Below are 18,883 nucleotides of genomic sequence, written 5' to 3' on the forward strand. Positions count from 1 at the left end.
GAAAAGTTCCTTAACATTGAGCTCAATAACTTCAGACTGTGCCCTTTCTCACCTATCTTAAACCTTCAAAAACAAATCCCATATATTTATTATCTCATTGCAAAAGCTCTCCCTGCCCGTCATGCACCCCCCCCCCCCCCCCACCCCCACCACCACCATTCCCACACCAGGTCATCTGCCTTTTGCTGTTAAGTTTGCTGCATCTTGTTGCAATCTCTCCCAGCTACAGTTCAGTACCCAACACATTTCTCCCTCCCTTTAGTTCGGATGCAGAGCCAAACGGACTTGAGATGTTAACTCTGTTTTCTCTCCCTACATGCTGCCAGACCCGCTGAGGTTTTCCAGCATCCTCTCTTCCTGTTTCAGATTCCAGAATTTGCAGTATTTTGTTTGTTTTAGGAAAGTTTCCAGATCTATTTTTATGTCCACCCTCCCGGGAAGCTGAAATGGACATAGTTCTTGCGGGAGGTTGATGCATCGTGTTAATGTGGCTTATCGTATATGCCTAATGGTGGAAACAGCTGCACTGTTTAACCATCTGTTTCTTTATTAACCTTCATCACAGAGTCAAAATGTCAGTGATCACAACCAGCAGAGCATTGTCGCTGAAAATAATCTGAATAAATGACAGGGGCAACCTGAAGCAAGAGTGAGCAATGCAATCCACCTGTCCTTTCCGGGACAGAATCAAAATTAAACAGCAGGGGAAGAGAAGAAATAATCGAACGTTTAGCATTAACAAAATGGCCACCCAGTCCCTTCCCCCTCCCTTCAAAGAACAGCAGAGGGCTAATAATTTGGCCGCTATTGTGTCACCTCTGGCACAGTGCCTTGGCAATGCTTCGGGTGCTAACAATTACATTCCTCATGTAAATGAGGCTGGCAGTAAATTGGGCTTGAGCAGTTTTAACTGACAGCTCCCTGGGACTGCTGAATATAGCTGTGTCAAAGTTCTTGCTGTAACCTTGTAGCTAGCTGGCTGTGACCCGGAACACAACAGTTGTAGGCCTTCAGCAGATGCTGCGACTTATTGACTGGTGGTGTGTTTTTGTTGGGGTTGGAGGAAAAAATTCAATCTCGGCACGTTCAAGGTCAGGGGAGATTAGAAGAGTCAATACTCATTTTGAAATCGGCCTTTATCGACCAATGTGAAGTTTCGTTAAGAAAAAGAAAACATATTTTTCCTTAATTGTTTGCCAGGCCTGATAGCATGAAAAATTCATTAGGTGTTGTTGCATCACCAACCCAACTCATGAAGTAATCCATAGAACTCCTACAGGGCAGAAGGAGGCCATTCAGCCCCATCACTTCTGCATCGAACCCCCCTTCCACTCCTGAGAGAGCACTCTACTTAGGACCACTCCTCTATCCTATCCCTGTAATTCTATGCATTGACTATGGCCAATCCACTTAACCTGCACATCTTTGGACTGTGGGAGGAAACCGGACAACCCGGAGGAAACCCACGCACACACAGGGAAAACGTGCAAACTCCACAGTCAGTCACCCGAGGCCAGAATCGAACCCGGGGCCCTGATGCTGTGAGGCAGCTGTGATAACCACTGTGCCATCTCATCTAAATTTCAGTAAAAGCTGTGAAATATTAGTAATATGAAACTGCTGCCTTGTGTTACAGAGAGGCGAGAGTTTAGTTTGAACAACCCTGATTTGTCCTCTTACTACCAGCACACAAACGCAAAGGTGTTTTTGATTTAAATTCTCCCTTTATAAGTGGTGGTGTATTTCCTAACCCCTCATTTTTGTTGTGATCCAATTTCTGCGGCATGGTGGCGCAGTGGTTAACACTGGTGCCTCTCAGCAGGAATACCGACATATGGATGATAAGGGAATAGTGTAGATGGGCTTTAGAGTGGTTTCACAGGTTGGCGCAACATCGAGGGCCGAAGGGCCTGTACTGCGCTGTAATGTTCTATGTTAATCCCTGGCTGGCTGGCTTCCATAACCAGTGGCCTTGAATCTCCATCCAGTTCATGCCCTCTCACCTCAGAGTGCTGCCTGAGTGTGAGGGTTCATTCTCACTCAGGGGCGGGATTCTCCGATCCCCCGCCGGGTCGGAGAATCGCCAGGGGCTGGCGTGAATCCCGCCCCCGCCGGTTGCCGAATTCTCCGGCAACGGATATTCGGTGGGGGTGGGAATCGCGCCGCGCCGGTTGGCGGGCTCCCCCCCGGTGATTCTCCAGCCCGCGATGGGCCGAAGTCCCGCTGCTGGAATGCCTGTCCCACCGGCGTGGATTAAACCACCTCTCTTACCGGCGGGACAAGGCGGCGCGGGCGGGCTCCGGGGTCCTGGGGGGGACGCGGGTCGATCTGGCCCTGGGGGGGGTGACCCCACGGTGGCCTGGCCCGCGATCGGGGCCCACCGATTTGCAGGCGGGCCTGTGCCGTGGGGGCACTCTTTTCCTTCCGCCTTCGCCATGGTCTCCACTATGGCGGAGACGCCCTCCACTGCGCATGCGCGGGGATGCCGTGAGCGGCCACTGACGCTCCCGCACATGCGCTGCACGGCAAAGCCATTTCCGCGCCAGCTGGCGGGGCACTAAAGGCATTTCCTGCCAGCTGGTGGGGCGGAAATCAGTCCGGCGCGGGCCTAGCCCCTCAAGGTGAGGGCTTGGCCCCTCAAGATGCGGAGAACTCCGCACCTTTGGGGCGGCGCGATGCCGGACTGATTTGCGCCGTTTTTGGCGCCGGTCGGCGGACATCGCGCCAATTGCGGAGAATCCTGCCCCAGATGTCTCCCCCACTGATCTTCAGGGCTCATGAGGCTAGAAAACATCCCTTCTCACAGTCCCGCACTCCCGCACTCTGCCCGTGCAGCCTGGCCTCTCATGGGACCCCACCCAATAACCTCACAGTCGGCCCCAGTGCTGACCGTACGGATTCACCTGCTCCCACCCACTTTCTGCAAGGGCAATCCCTCAGCGGTGATATCGCCACAAACCCAGCAGGGAGGAGACAGGAAGATCTACCTGCAATACCATCCGCCAGACCCCTTTAAAACCTAGAGGCCGCGATGGCCTGCGGGTGACCCTACCCCTCAAGATGCCGAGCATGAACCCCGACCCCCTGACCCCGAGTTGAAGGTATATGGGCCCCCGCATCCCCCCAGTGCCCATGCCCATTCTGCACCTGGCACCCTGGATGGTAATGATGACCTGAGCGCTCACCTCCTCGTGTTTTTGTACATCTGTTGTGAATGACGCTGGTTTGATGTCATGCCGGTGACTGATAAATGTTCAGTGAGTGGGGAAGTCCCAGAGGGAGGGCTCGCTAATGATTTTACAATGTATTAAAATAAGGTTCCCAGCCTTCCACACCAGATTTCCCGTTATGCCTGGAAGATTGGAAATCTCACTCTCGCCGGAGGGAATCGCGTTTTTCTTGTCGCCGAAGATTCTGCCTGTATCGGCGTTCTCACTGACGGCTAACATAGACTCAAAATCACCCCTTGGTGTGAACTCTTTGCTCCATTAAATGTCTTAATTAATTAACTCATTCTAAGCATCAATAACTTACATTTATATAGCATCTTTAAGACATTAAAACACCTGCACAGAAGCATAATCAGGCAAAACAAAAATAAGGCGGAGGCAAAGAAGGAGATATTATGACAAGTGACCATCAGTGACAAAGAGATATGGATTAAGCTACGTCTTAATGGAGGAAAGGCAGTGAGATTTCAGGAAGGAATTCCCAAGCCCGGGAAATTGAAAGCGTACCTGCCAGTGGTGGAGCAAAGATAAATAAATAAATAAAATACGTAATCTTTATTGTCACAAGTAGGCTTACATTGCAATGAAGTTACTGTGATAGTCACGAATGCTAAAGAGGTAAGAGCCTGGACTTTCACTCAGTCAAGATGATGTGGGAGCTGTTTAAAAATGGCAGACTGGTCCTGATTATAGGATTCCCAATTCCATTCCCCAGCTGCCTGATTTTCAGGAAAGCCTTTGAAGGATAGGGGCTAGTTTGTGTCGAACTCCGGAACTCCAGCCCGAACTACATTGGAGAGATAGGCATTTTCTTCTCTTCTGCAATTTTCAAAGTGTAGGATCGGGTTTTAAAAGGCTTGCAGGTTTTCGCCTCTCAGAGGAGTCTGCATGAGGGCTTTTGTAATAGGTAAGTTCCAAAGGTCATCCTCTTGCTTCGACGCCGAGCTCTTCCCTTCCACTCATCACCTATGGCCCCGATGTCATGCTGGGCCCTTCCACCTTTCCCTATGACTCCTCATGGCCCCTATGACTGACTGTGGTACTTCCATGCCCATTGATCTGCTGCACCCTGTCTAGAACTAATTAACAATATACTGTAAAATTGCATGTGTAAAATAAACCTTTAAAAACGTAATGCACTCCTAACTTCCTTGTATGTTGAAAAAAAGTAATTTCACTACAAGCTAATAAAACTGTGAATTATTCAGACCCTTCAAAGTATCAATAACAAAAATCACAAACCCCTGAAACCACTTAATGTGTACAGGCAAACGTTGTGAAATTGACAGTAGAGATCAGATAGTCGGAGCTGCCATTCAAACAATGTTCTCCCTGGGGCTTTTCAGTCAGGCATAGATAATGAGGCTTGGCTGAGAGCCCAGACATCCAGTTAAATGCTTGTTAGAACATCTGTGCCCCAGAGGAAACATTGTTTGATTGACAGCATGGTATTGGGATGGCCTCAGGACATTACCTGAAGGCTCTCACACGATCCTCCGCCCCCGATGGGTCAAGTTCCCAACCGCGTGGGGCACATGTGGTCTCAGGGGTCGGGAACCCAACGTTAAGTTGGAGTGGTGCTGATGGCCAGTGGACTTCGGCAAGGGCTAGGGGGTCTGGTCGAGGGTGGTGAGGGAGTGTCCAGGGGGCACCATACGGCAGGTTGGGTCTATACGCGGCCGGCGCCATGTCGTACGGCGCGATAACTGCAGGTCGTCGCCATGCGCATGTGCGGCCACGGACCCGGCAATTCTCCGGCCGTTTATATCGGGAAGGTCGTGTCTTTTATGTGGCGCGGCTGGTAGCCCCTCACCAGTCGGAGGATCGCTGCTAGGGTGCTAGGGCCTCGCTGATTTTTCCCATGTAAGACGCCATGGTTCCTCCGCTCATAGCCCCAAAATTGGAGAATCCAGATGTTACAGACCTGAAAAAAGTTACAGAAATATGGAGGTGCAAGGCCTTGGAGAAATTTGAACGGAGGAAGAGAACTTATAATTCAAGGCATTCAGGGGCCAGGAACCAATGTTGGTCAGTGGTGATCGAGACTTGACGTGAGTTTGACGGATTAACACCTCTAAAAATAGAGCACAGTAAGAAGTTTTACAACACCAGGTTAAAGTCCAACAGGTTTGTTTCGATGTCACTAGCTTAAAAATAGAGCACAGAAGGATTTCATGTAAAACCAAAATACTGCAGATGCTGGAAATCAGAAATAAAAAGAGAAAATGCTGGACAAACTCACCAGGTCTGGCAGCATCTATGGAGAGAGAAACAGAGTTAACGGGCGTCAATCTCTGACCCCCAGCGGGTCGGAGAATGGCCGTTGGCCGCCGTGAATCCCGCCCCTGCCGAAGTCTCCGGTACCGGAGATTGGGCGGGGGCGGGAATCGGGCCGCGCCGGTTGGCGGGACCCCCCGCTGGATTCTCCGGCCCGGATGGGCCGAAGTCCCGCCCAGAAATTGCATGTCCCGCCGGCGTAAATCAAAGCTGGTATTTACCGGCGGACCAGGCGGCGTGGACGGGCTCCGGGATCCTGGGGGGGGGGGGGGGGGGCGCGGGGCGATCTGACCCCGGGGGGTGCCCCCACGGTGGCCTGGCCCGCGATCGGGGCCCACCGATCCGCGGGCGGGCCTGTGCTGTGGGGGCACTCTTTCCCTTCCGCCTCCGCCACGGCCTCCACCATGGCGGAGGAGGAAGTGACTCTCCCCACTGCGCATGCGCGGGAAACTGTCGGCGGCCGCTGACGCTCCCACGCATGCGCCGCATTTCCGCGACAGCTGGCGGGGCAACAAACGCCATTTCCGCCAGCTGGCGGGGCAACAAAGGCCATTTCCGCCAGCTGGCGGGGCGGAAATCCCTCTGGCGCCGGCCTAGCCCCTCAATGTTGGGGCTCGGCCCCCAAAGATGCGGAGCATTCCGCACCTTTGGGCCGGCGCGATGCCCGTCTGATTGGCGCCGTTTTTGGCGCCAGTCGGCGGACATCGCGCCGTTGGGGGAGAATATCGCCCAACATCTCAAGTCCATATAACTTTTCTTCAGGAGAACCTCGTGGCTGGAATACTCCAGCCATTGGGATCCCCTGTTCCTGCCAGCAGTGCACGCCCGTCCACGGGCTTCCCGGCGGCGTGGGGTGGATTCAATGGGAAATTCCATCGACAGGCAGCGGGAGTAGAGCATCCCGCCGCCAGCAAATGGCGCACACCGGAAAACACACGGCTGGAGCACCAGAGAATCCAGCCCCATATGTACATAGGTCAGACTGCAGGATCTCTCCAGCGGGATGACTTTCACTTTTGTTTTTCTGTTCTGCGTTGATGTTTATTTTTGTAACAACTTTGTACGTTCCTGCATTTATTTAAATTGCAAAGACCTGTCCAACTGATCTATTTACATTCACTCAAAGAAATGACGTATCAGTCCATGCTCAGTATTCAGGTAGCAATGTGGATACTAAAATGAGCAGCCCCCCCTCCCACCCACATTGTAAGTGGCACCGTGCATTCCATTTGCAAGATCAAGCTTTGAGAAAACATTTAAGAGGCACTGCAAAGGATTCCGAGTGGCCATGTGACCATTTAGGAAAAAATAACAATTGTTGTGCTGGTGCAACACCCAGATCATTATTGCGCTTCAAAACAGGCTCAACAAATCCATTCTCGATTCCAAATGAATTCGGCCATACCTTTTCCCCCATCCCTCTTTACATTGTTTCTATTCAGGGAGCACCTCATTCAAGCTGACACTTGATACTTTGAATGGAAACAATGTGCAGGGGTATGGGGAAAAGGCAGGGGTAGGGGTGGGGGGGCGGTGGGGTGACACTAAGTCATCAAGCTCTTTTGGAAAGCTTGCATGGGCCAAATGTCCTCCTGCTCCTGCGCCTCCTGCATTCCGTGATGAATGCAGCCACCTTTAATCACCAGGACATATCTTTGCCGTTCAAATTCAGCTCCCAGAAGATGGAAGAGAAGTTTCTGCCAGACCTTAAGTTCTCTTCAGAGCCTAGAAAGCACATTTTTTATTTGCAGAAACTCTTTACATTTTATGCCAGCATCTTGTGTTTCCCTTATTGTATATGAAAACATTTTAATCAACGGCTGTTTCAGAATGCTACAATTCTCCTTACCATTCTCTCAAAGCGTACCAAGGACAACGTACAATCCAGAATCTCTTAAACTTAAACTTTAAAAAAAGTATAATCTCTGTGATCATATCAAGAGAAGAGTACTGATTTACTGTGGAAAATTATATTCCTAAATATGGGAAACCTTCCAAGTGCAACTGTCCTGAGAGCTTTGCAATCATTCCAGCCCGAAAGGCTGTAGTTTTTTTAATCATAGAATTTACAGTGCAGAAGGAGGGCATTCGGCCCATCGAGTCTGCACCAGCTCTTGGAAAGAGCACCCTACCCAAGGTTAACCCCTCCACCCTATCCCCATAACCCAGTAACCCCACCCAACACTAAGGGCAATTTTGGACACTAAGGGCAATTTATCCTGGCCAATCCACCTAACCTGCACATCTTTGGACTGTGGGAGGAAACCGGAGCACCCGGAGGAAACCCACGCACACACGGGGAGGATGTGCAGACTCCGCACAGACAGTGACCCAAGCCGGAATCGAACCTGGGACCCTGGAGCTGTGAAGTAATTGTGCTATCCACGATGCTACCGTGCTGCCACAGATAATAACACGGAAGCGCCCAACGTGGGGCTCGACCCCACGACCCTGGGATTAAGAGTCCCATGCTCTACCGACTGAGCTAGACAGGCTGCTGTTAAAACTGATGGCTCAAAATTCAAATGTACATTATTCATTCACCTGCAGCCAATAAAATGTATCTCATCAAATTAATCTGATTTTCCAAGCAAGCAGTTTAATGGACTAGGTCAGAATCCTGTTTTTGATCTTTTCCGATTATTGGTACAAAGGGTTTCAAACGTTGCATGGTTGGGTGAGGTGAGGTTCAGTATTAAAAAACCTGAAACCCAACCCCTACACAATTTCAACTGTCAGTTATTGTGAAGGCCAGTTGCGGGGTGTGAGTTTGGGTGGTGGGGACATAGAACATAGGACATACAGTGCAGAAGGAGGCCATTCGGCCCATCGAGTCTGCACCAACCCACTTAAGCCCTCTCTTCCACCCTATCCCCGTAACCCAATAACCCCTCCTAACCTTTTTGGCCACTAAGGGCAATTTGGCATGGCCAGTCCACCTAACCTGCATGTCTTTGGACTGTGGGAGGAAACCGGAGCACTTGGAGTAAACCCATGCAGACACGGGGAGAACATGCAGACTCCGCAAGGACAGTGCCCCAACATTCGAATACTCTCTGTAATCAGTATAGTTTTTGGAGAGCAAGATAAGTGTGTTTCTTAAGCCCTGTGTGCAAGCTTTTGTGGGTTTCAATAAAGAAGATTACTTATTCACGCATTCACCCTGAAAGTCTAAGTACTACATTAATCACTCAGCACTCACACACTTACAACTTCTTGAGAAATAAAATTACAGTTAAGGAGAATAGTATCCTTTTTCAGGTTGAAAGGTAAGTTCAGAGTTCACGTAACTGCCTTGTTCTAGGGGAACAATCATTGTGGACCTGGTAAAGAAACGTCTTTTCCATTTTTGAATTGTAATTTAGATAAGGCTAAATAGCTGGAGCCGAATATCAGGATTATTGCAGAATTCCCGAGAATAGATAACGCTCAGCAGGTCATGAAGCTAGGTACTTGTAGTTTTACTGTCAGGAGGTCCAATTTCCTTACAGGTGGACTTGGATTTAGGAATCAGGCTGGGATGCTTTTTATGATTTTATAGCCTCCTCTTTTTTTAAAGACAAAGATGGCACATGCTTTTTTTGCAGCTACTATCTCTTTTGGTGTTTCCTACAGACTGTCCTAAAACCCGTTCATATAAAGACATGGCTGCTTACCATGTATTCTTTCACAGCTCTTTCAAATATAATGTGGAATTTCAGTTAGTTAGCTACAGCCTGGGCTTTGGTGTTTGCAGACATCTGCTATGGGCGTTTGAGACAATCATCACCCATTCAAGTCAGGAAGGCAGTGAGGATGGTTTTGGGATATAGGTCTTCATGGCTGGGATTCTCTGAGCCTCCGCGGCGAAATTACGCACGGTACAGGGGCGGAGAATGGGGCGTCAGACCTGTGATCGGGACCAACGCCTTCTCGCGACTCTCCGCGGACCGCTAGTCGAGCATGCGCGGTTGGCGCGACGCCGGTCGGGGGCCATTGAAAGAGGCCCCCGCGGCGATTCTCCACCGGCAGCTGCCCGAGTTCCCGCCGGTGTGGTTAGAACATAGAACATAGAACGATACAGCGCAGTACAGGCCCTTCGGCTCACGATGCTGCACCGAAACAAAAGCCATCTAACCTACACTATGCCATTATCATCCATATGTTTATCCAATAAACTTTTAAATGCCCTCAATGTTGGCGAGTTCACTACTGTTGCAGGTAGGGCATTCCACGGCCTCACTACTCTTTGCGTAAAGAACCTACCTCTGACCTCTGTCCTATATCTATTACCCCTCAGTTTAAAGCTATGTCCGGGGACTTATCTATTTTCAGCCTGTCCAGAATTGCCAACACCTCTTCCCTACGTACCTCAATGCCATCTATTCTATTAGCCTGGGTCTCAGCATTCTCCTCCACAACATTATCTTTTTCCTGAGTGAATACTGACGAAAAATATTCATTTAGTATCTCGCCTATCTCTTCAGACTCCACACAAAACTTCCCAACCCTGTCCTTGACTGGTCCTACTCTTTCCCTAGTCATTCGCTTATTCCTGACATACCTATAGAAAGCTTTTGGGTTTTCCTTGATCCTACCTGCCAAATACTTCTCATGTCCCCTCCTTGCTCGTCTTAGCTCTCTCTTTGGATCCTTCCTCGCTACCTTGTAACTATCCATCGCCCCAACTGAAACTTCACACCTCATCTTCACATAGGCCTCCTTCTTCCTCTTAACAAGCGATTCCACTTCTTTGGTAAGCCACGGTTCCCTCGCTCGACGCCTTCCTCCCTGCCTGACCGGTACATACTTATCAAGAACACGCAGTAGCTCATCCTAGAACAAGCTCCACTTATCCAGTGTGCCCAACACTTGCAGCCTACTTCTCCACCTTATCCCCCCAAGTCACGTCTAATGGCATCATAATTGCCCTTCCCCCAGCTATAACTCTTGCCCTGCGGTGTATACTTATCCCTTTCCATCATTAACGTAAACGTCACCGAATTGTGGTCACTGTCCCCAAAGTGCTCTCCTACCTCCAAATCCAACACCTGGCCTGGTTCATTACCCAAAACCAAATCCAACGTGGCCTCGCCTCTTGTTGGCCTGTCAACATATTGTGTCAGGAAACCCTCCTGCACACACTGTACAAAAAACGACCCATATAATGTACTCGAACTATATCTTTTCCAGTCAATATTTGGAAAGTTAAAGTCTCCCATAATAACTACCCTGTTACTTTCGCTCTTATCCAGGATCATCCTCACCATCCTTTCCTCTACATCTCTAGAACTATTTGGAGGCCTATAGAAGACTCCCAACAGTGTGACCTCTCCTTTCATGTTTCTAACCTCAGCCCATACTACCTCGGAAGATGAGTCCCCATCTAGCATCCTCTCCGCCACCGTAATACTGCTCTTGACTAGCAGCGCCACACCTCCCCCTCTTTTGCCTCCTTCTCTGAGCTTACTAAAACACCTAAACCCCGGAACCTGCAACATCCATTCCTGCCCCTGCTCTATCCATGTCTCCGAAATGGCCACAACATCGAAGTCCCAGGTACCAACCCATGCTGCCAGTTCCCCTACCTTATTTCGTATACTCCTGGCATTGAAGTAGACACATTTCAAACCACCTACCTGAACACTGGCCCCCTCCTGCGACATCAAATCTGTGCTCCTGACCTCTATACTCTCATTCTCCCTTACCCTAAAACTACAATCCAGGTTCCCATGCCCCTGCTGAATTAGTTTAAACACCCACAAAGAGCACTAACAAATCTCCCCCCCAGGATATTTGTGCCCCTCAGGTTCAGATGTAGACCATCCTGTCTGTAGCGGTCCCACCTTCCCCAGAAAGAGCCCCAGTTATCCAGAAATCTGAATCCCTCCCGCCTGCACCATCCCTGTAGCCACGTGTTTAATTGCTCTCTCTCCCTATTCCTCATCTCACTATCACGTGGCACGGGCAACAACCCAGAGATAACAACTCTGTTTGTTCTAGTTCTGAGCTTCCATCCTAGCTCCCTGAAAGCCTGCCTGACATCCTTGTCCCCTTTCCTACCTATGTCGTTAGTGCCAATGTGGACCACGACTTGGGGCTGCTCCCCCTCCCCCCTAAGGACCCGGAAAACACGATCCGAGACATCACGTACCCTTGCACCTGGGAGGCAACATACCAAACGTGAGTCTCTCACGCTCCCACAAAATCTCCTATCTGTGCCCCTGACTATCGAGTCCCCAATTACTAATGCTCTGTTCCTCTCCCCCCTTCCCTTCTGAGCAACAGGGACAGACTCCGTGCCAGAGGCCCGTACCCCATGGCTTACCCCTGGTAAGTCCCCCCCCCACAAGTATCCAAAGCGGTATACTTGTTTCTCAGGGGAACGACCGCAGAGGATCCCTGCACTGACTGCTTTTTCCCAGTCCCTCTTACAGTTACCCATCTATCTTCAATCTTTGGTGTAACTAATTCCCTGAAGCTGCTATCTATGACCCCCTCTGCCTCCCGAATGATCCGAAGTTCTTCCAACTCCAGCTCCAGTTCCCTAACTCGGTCTTGGAGGAGCTGGAGATGGCAGCACTTCCTGCAGGTAAAATCAGCAGGGACACTAACTGCATCCCTCACCTCAAACATCCTGCAGGAGGAACATTGCACTCCCTTCCCTGCCATCCCTCTAACTTTCTACCAAGGTCTGGCTAACAACTAAATTAAATTTTAAAAAAAATAATAATAATCATAAAATATGGTACTTACCTCACACCAATGGGTTTTATTATTAGGTTAGAGGGGGAGGGCGGGTGGGAGACACTACACGTGTAGTGTCTCGGGTTTCCTCTCCACCAGAATTTATTGGTGAGGGTCTTCCCAGAAGTCCGCGGGTCGAACTTCCTGTTCCCGCCTTAAACACTAAAATTTTTTTAAAAACAGCAAAGAGGGACCGAAAACGGGACCAGGTAAGTGTTTACCGCTGAAATTGACTAGCCTGCTCCTGTGAAGGTCTCCCAGAAATCACTAACGCACCGCTCCCGCTGAAATCGACTGGCCTGCTCCTGCAAAGACAAGTGTTTTTCGAGGAGAAACTTACCTCTCAGAAATCACTTGCGCACTGCTCCCGCTCCGCTCCCGCTGAAATGGTTCTAACATGGTTCCACCCGGCGGCCACTCGGAGTGGCGGCTGCTGCGGTCGCCCTGGTCGGGGGGCGGGGGTGGGATCTGTCACCGGGGGGCTCCTCCAGGAAGTCCAGGGTCCCGATCGGGGGCCACCGATCGGCGGGAGCGCGCGATGTTGGGGGGGGGGGGACTATTTTGTGGGCCCGCCTTGCTGTGTGGGTCCGCCATGTGGCGTGGGGCTGCGCAGGGCCCCGTGTCGGCAGCTGGAGCTGCGCGGAGCCGTCCGGCACCCTGCTGGCCCACTTCAGCTAAGTGAATCACTGGGCCAATGGGGCCCGTTGACGCCGGCGTGAAACGTTCCGGTGTTTCCCGCGTAAACACTTAGCCGCCGTTTATGAGAATCCCGGCCCATAACTTTATTCTGGAATGTCCCTTTGTCCTGCTGAGATGGTGTGGCATTGTTTTCTGGGACCCACAGACTGAGAGTTAGGTCACCCCTCACAGATGGGATGGGATTCTCCAGCCTTTCGCTGGCGGCAGGATGTTCTGGGCCCACTGGCAGTGCACCTCTACCCACTGGTTTCCCAGCGGCGTGGGAAATTGTCAAGAGGTGGGAGTAGGGAATTTCGCCGGCAACGAATGACGCGCCAAAATTCTTCATTATCGCTAGCAGCAGACGCGGGAGGGCTTGCAACGGAGAATCCCGGCCAAAATCTTTGGCCTCGTTCATCCATCTTTTTGTCTTACTTTAAACATTGAAATCAAAGATTTATACATCCAGTTGCCTGGATGATATCACAAAGCTGAATCTTCCACACAATCCCCGGCCTTGCCCCTCAATCTTTTTACTTAAACTCACAGAAAGGAGCAGGTCTATTTCAGCTCGGCATTTTGTCGTTAACCCACAAAACATTCTCTCCCAGCTCTGTACTTTAGCCTCACCAGCAGAGTAAAAGTGTACACTTCCTTGAACGGTGCTCACAGGCTCTTACCCAGCCCAGCTGATACCTTTTACGCCTGTAGCGCTGATCAGGCTGCTCAGGGGAAAATATAATTCTGATTTGCTGGCCAACGTATGGCAGCACAGCAAAGGACACCTTTCCTACACCCCTCTCTCCATGTCTTCTAAAACTGTTTCAAATTGTTTTTTTTGACTGTTACAAGACCCCCAAAGAGGTTGAGCATTCTGCATGGTTGATAAGCAGCATCCAGGTGCATCTTCACATAGTTTTGCTTCCCCATGAAGTCAGAAGTTTCAAAATTCCCTTATTTAGACCCACTCTGTCAGTGTGTTGATATTCATAGATACTGGTATCATTGAAATGTTTCCTGATCTCTGATAATTACAGACTTTTAGTCATTCTTTTGCCCATACCTGTTTTGGGACATTCCATTCAGCGGTGAATTGACCAGGTTTTCCTTCTATATTTTCACTCCTTGCGTTCCCACAAAGCTCAAACCAGCAAATTCAAAAGCAGCCAATCAGACTTGACATGTCACGCCTTATGAACAATAACAGGCCACTGAAAACTAATAATAATAGTCTTTATTATTGTCACAAGTAGGCTTACATTAGCATTGCAATGAAGTTGAAATGAAATGAAAATTGCTTATTGTCACAAGTAGGCTTCAAATGAAGTTACTGTGAAAAGGCCCTAGTCACCACATTCTGGCGCCTGTTCAGGGAGGCTGGTACGGGAATTGAACCGTGCTGCTAGCCTGCCTTGGCCTGCTTTAAAACTCAGCGATTTAGCCCCATGTGCTAAACCAGCCCCTGGTTACTGTGAAGTTACTGTGGAACCCCCCCAATCACCACACTGCGATGCCTGTTTGGGTAAACTGAGGGAGAATTCACCAAACAAGCACATCACCATTTCAGGCTTTTCAGACCAGGGGCAGGATTCTCCGGCCCCCCGCCGGGTCGGAGAATCGCCGGGGGGCGGCGTGAATCCCGCCCCCGTAGGCCGCCGAATTCTCGGGGTGGCGGCCCTGTGCTGTGGGAGCACTCCGCCGGCCGCGGATATTCGGCGGGGGTGGGAATCGCGCCGCGCCGGTCGGCGGGCCCCCCCCCCCCCGGCGATTCTCCGGCCTGCGATGGGCCGAAGTCCCGCTGCTGTAATGCCGATCCTGCCGGCGTGAATCAAACCTCCTCCCTTACCGGCGGGACGAGGTGGCGCGAGCGGGCACCGGGATACTTGGGGGGGGTCGCGGGGCGATCTGGCCCCAGAGGGTGCCCGCACAGTGGCCTGGCCCGCGATCGGGGCCCACCGATCCGCGGGTGGGCCTGTGCCGTGGGATTACTCTTTCCCCTCCGTGTCGGCCATAGCCTCTGCGATGGCCGATGCGGAGGCGACCCCCCACCCTGCACATGCGCGGGGATGACGTCAGCTGACTCTCCCACACATGCGCGGACTTCTGCCGGCTGGCGGAGCCCCTTTGACCCCGGCTGGCATGGTGCCAAAGGCCTTCCATGCCAGCCGGCGGGACGGCAACCACTCCGGCGCGGGCCTAGCCCCTAAAGGTGAGGGCTTGGCCCCTGGGGCGGCCCGACGCCAGAGTGGTTCAGGCCACTCCATCCCGTCGTGACCCCCCGCCCCGGCGGGTAGGGGAGAATCCTGCCCCATTTTACAAAAATGCGAGAGGCTGGCTCCACTCATTGGGTGGGACTGAGCGGGGAGGCCCGACTGCCGACCATTTTCAACTGGGTAGGCATCGCATCCAACCCAGCTCTCCTTCTCACTCCAGATGTGGCCTCACCAAGGCACTGTACAGCAGCAGTAAAACCTGCCTACTGGCCAATTCCATTCCTCTGGCAATAAATGGCAACGTTCCATTTGCCTTGCGCATCACTTTCTGTAACCGTCTGCCAACTTTACCTGATTCATGCAGCAGGTCACCCTGATCGCTCTGTACTCCCAAGTTCTGTAATCTCTCTCCACTTCAATAGTACACTACTTTTCCATTCATCCTGCCAAAATGGAAAAGTTCACATTTATCCACGTTAAACTCCATCTGCCAAACTTCTTGCCCACTCATTTTACTTGTCTACATCCCTTTGTAGACTCTCCATCCCCTCTTGATAACTTACTCTCCTACCTATCTTGGTATCATTGGTAAATTTAGCGATCACACATTCCGTCCCATTGTTATTGATGTAGATTGGAAATAGTTGATGTTTCAATACGGATCCAGTAGTTACAGCTTTCCAACCCCAAAATAGACTTATTTATCCCTATTCCCTGTTTCTTGTTAGCTAACCAATCCTTTTTCCAATCTAATATGTCACTCCCAACAACGTGTGCTCTTATCTTTGATACACCATCGAGAATTGATAGATGCTTGATGACCGGCACACACAGGATGGGCCAAAGGGCCTCTTTCTGTGCAGTAAAAAATCTGTGACTCTATGACTTTATCAAATGCTTTTTATGATTCAAAGTATGCCACGTCTACCCGCTCTCAGGGCGTTGTCACCTCTGGCTTGGGGCTATGGCCTTTGCTGTTACTTTGAGATCGGGGCGCCCATTAAAAATGACACCCTGATCTCTGTGAAGCTGGGCTTGCTGCCGTGTTTAGGCCCCACCCGTCTCAGTGCCAGTGCAAAACTCATCCTCTTCAAACAATTTTCCTTATGTGGGTTGATTACGATCTGATTGCAACGACCCACCTGGTGGAAAACGCAGTGCGATTCCTGCTGGAGCCCACACTTCGAAATCATTCGGGAGAATTGCTCCCTAAGTCATTTCTTTGCTTTCTGTTATCAATTTCAAAGACTCACTCGCTTGAATACTAACCCTAGCTTTAGGACAGAGTCTGCACGTTCTCCCCGTGTCTGCATGGGTTTCCGCCGAGTGCTCCGGTTTCCTCCCACAGTCCCGAAAGACGTGCTTGTTAGGTAATTTGGACAGTCTGAATTCTCCTTCCGTGTACCCGAACAGGCGCCGGAATGTGGCGACGAGGGGCTTTTCACAGTAACTTCATTGGAGTGTTAATGTAAGCCTACTTGTGGACAATAATAAAGATTATTATTGTAAAAAAATGAGGGAGGAGCTGGACAGAGTTGGCTGGAAGGATAGCCTAGCAGGGAAGACAGTTGAACAGCAATGGCAGGAGTTTTTGAACGTTATTCGGGAGGCACAACAGAAATTCAATCCAAGGAAGCGAAAATATGCTAAGGGGAGGACGAGGCAGCCGTCGCTGATAAGGGAAGTCAGGGACAGCATAAAAGCAAAGTGTCGAGGGTGAGTAGGAAACCAGAGGATTGGGAAGCCTTTAAAAGCAAGCAGAGGACAACTAAAAAAGCAATAAGGGAGAGAAGATGAAATATGAGTGTAAGCTAGCTAGTAATATAAAAGAAGATAGCAATAGTTTTTTTCACTATATATGAGGTAAGAGAGAGGCAAAAATAGACATTGGACCACTGGAAAATGAGGCTGGAGAAGTAGTAATGAGGAACAAAGAAATGGCAGAGGAACTGAATAGTTACTTTGCATCGATCTTCATGGAGGAAGATACCAATGGGATACCAGAACTTCAGCAGAATCAGGAGGTAGAGGTGAAAGTAGTGGCCATCACTAAGGAGAAGGTTCTTGGGAAACTGAAAGGTCTGAAGGTGGATAAATGACCTGGACTGGATGGACTACACCCCAGGGTTCTAAAGGAGATAGCTGAGGAGATTGTGGAGGTATTGGTGGTGATCTTTCAGGAATCAATGGAGGAAGGGAGGGTCCCAGAGGACTGGAAAAAGGCTAGTGTAACACCCCTGTTTTAGAAGGGAGGGAGGCAGAAGACAGGAAATTATAGGTCAGTTATCCTGACTTCGGTCATTGCCAAAATTTTAGAGTCCATTATTAAAGATGAGATTGTGGAGTACCTGGAAGTGCATGGTCAAATAGGACTGAGTCAGCACAGCTTCGTCACGGGAAGGTCATATCTGACAAATCTGTTGGAATTCTTTGAGGATGTGACAAGAAAGTTAGACAAAGGAGAACCAGTGGACGTGATTTATTTAGATTTCCAGAGGGCCTTTGACAAGGTGCCACATAGGAGACTGTTAAATAAGCTAAAAGCCCATGGTGTTAAGGGTAAGATCCTGGCACGGATCGAGGATTGGCTAACTGACAGAAGGCAGAGAGTGGGGATAAAGGGGTCTTTTTCAGGATGGCAGCCGGTGACTAGTGTTATGCCTCTGGTGCTGAACCACAACTTTTCACAATATACATTAACGATCTGGAAGAAGGAACTGAAGGCAATGTTGCTCAGTTTGCAGATGATACAAAGATATGCAGAGGGAGGTAGTATTGAGGAAGCAGGGGGGCTGCAGAAGGTCTTGGACAGGCTAGGCGAGTGGGCAAAGAAGTGGCAGGTGGAATATGGTATGGAAAAGTGTGAGATTATGCACTTTGGTGGGAAGAATGGAGGCATAGACTATTTTCTAAATGGGAAAAGGCTGAGTAAATCAGAAGCACAAAGGGACTTAGTAGTCCTAGTTTAAGATTCTCTTAAAGTTAACATGTAGGTTCAGTGGGCAGTTAGGAAGGCAAATAAAATGTTAGCATTCATGTGGAAAGGGCGGGAATAAAATGAACCCTGGAATGAAGAGCTTGTCATATGGGGAACGGTCGAGGACTCTGGATTAGTACTAGTTGGAGTTCAGAAGGATGAGGGGGGATTTTATTGAAACTTGCAGAATACTGCATGGCCTAGATAGGGTGGACGTGGAGAAGATGTTTCCACTGGTCGGAAAAATTGGAACCCGAGTCTCAGACTAAAGGGCGATCCATTAAAACTGAGATGAGAAGGAATTTCCAGAGGGTGGTGAATCTGCAGAACTCATTGCCGCAGAAGGCTGTGGAGGCCAAATCACTGAGTGTCTTTAAGATAGGTTCTTGATTGGTAAGGGGATGAGGGGTTATGGGGAGAAGGCAGGGGAATGGGGATGATAAACATGATTGAATGGTGCAGCAGACTTGATGGGCTAGTGGCCTAATTCTGCTCCTATGTCTTATGGTCTTATGGCCTTTTGGGAATACAAGAAATAGTAACATAGATTACAGTCTGGGGGATGCATCTATGTCCGTATAATGATTACCGATTCTAAATACAGTGGAATAATGTTGCAAAGCATTTTTTATGTCTTTTAAACTGAAGAATGAGAAAATAATTTATATGCAGTCCAATTTTAGTTCCGACTTTCAATGTAGTAATTAAGTTAGTAATTAAACTGCAATGTTGTATGCGTCAGAATGAAAAGTCAGCAAATGTACAACAAGCACCTTGACTGC

General features: G+C 49.8%; 1 protein-coding gene and 1 non-coding gene across 4 annotated transcripts in view; one reads left to right on the forward strand and one right to left on the reverse strand.

The window, feature by feature from the left end:
* The window catches only part of dpp6a (dipeptidyl-peptidase 6a), a 1,922,242-nt gene that overhangs the window by 805,810 nt on the left and 1,097,549 nt on the right, over positions 1 to 18,883 (forward strand). The gene's annotated exons all lie outside the window — the stretch shown is intronic.
* trnak-cuu (transfer RNA lysine (anticodon CUU)) lies at positions 7,930 to 8,002 on the reverse strand. The gene has a single exon. It is a non-coding gene; the product is annotated as a tRNA-Lys (tRNA).

Source organism: Scyliorhinus torazame, chromosome 6 (genome assembly GCF_047496885.1).
Source record: "Scyliorhinus torazame isolate Kashiwa2021f chromosome 6, sScyTor2.1, whole genome shotgun sequence".
NCBI classification, from domain to species: Eukaryota; Metazoa; Chordata; class Chondrichthyes; order Carcharhiniformes; family Scyliorhinidae; genus Scyliorhinus; species Scyliorhinus torazame.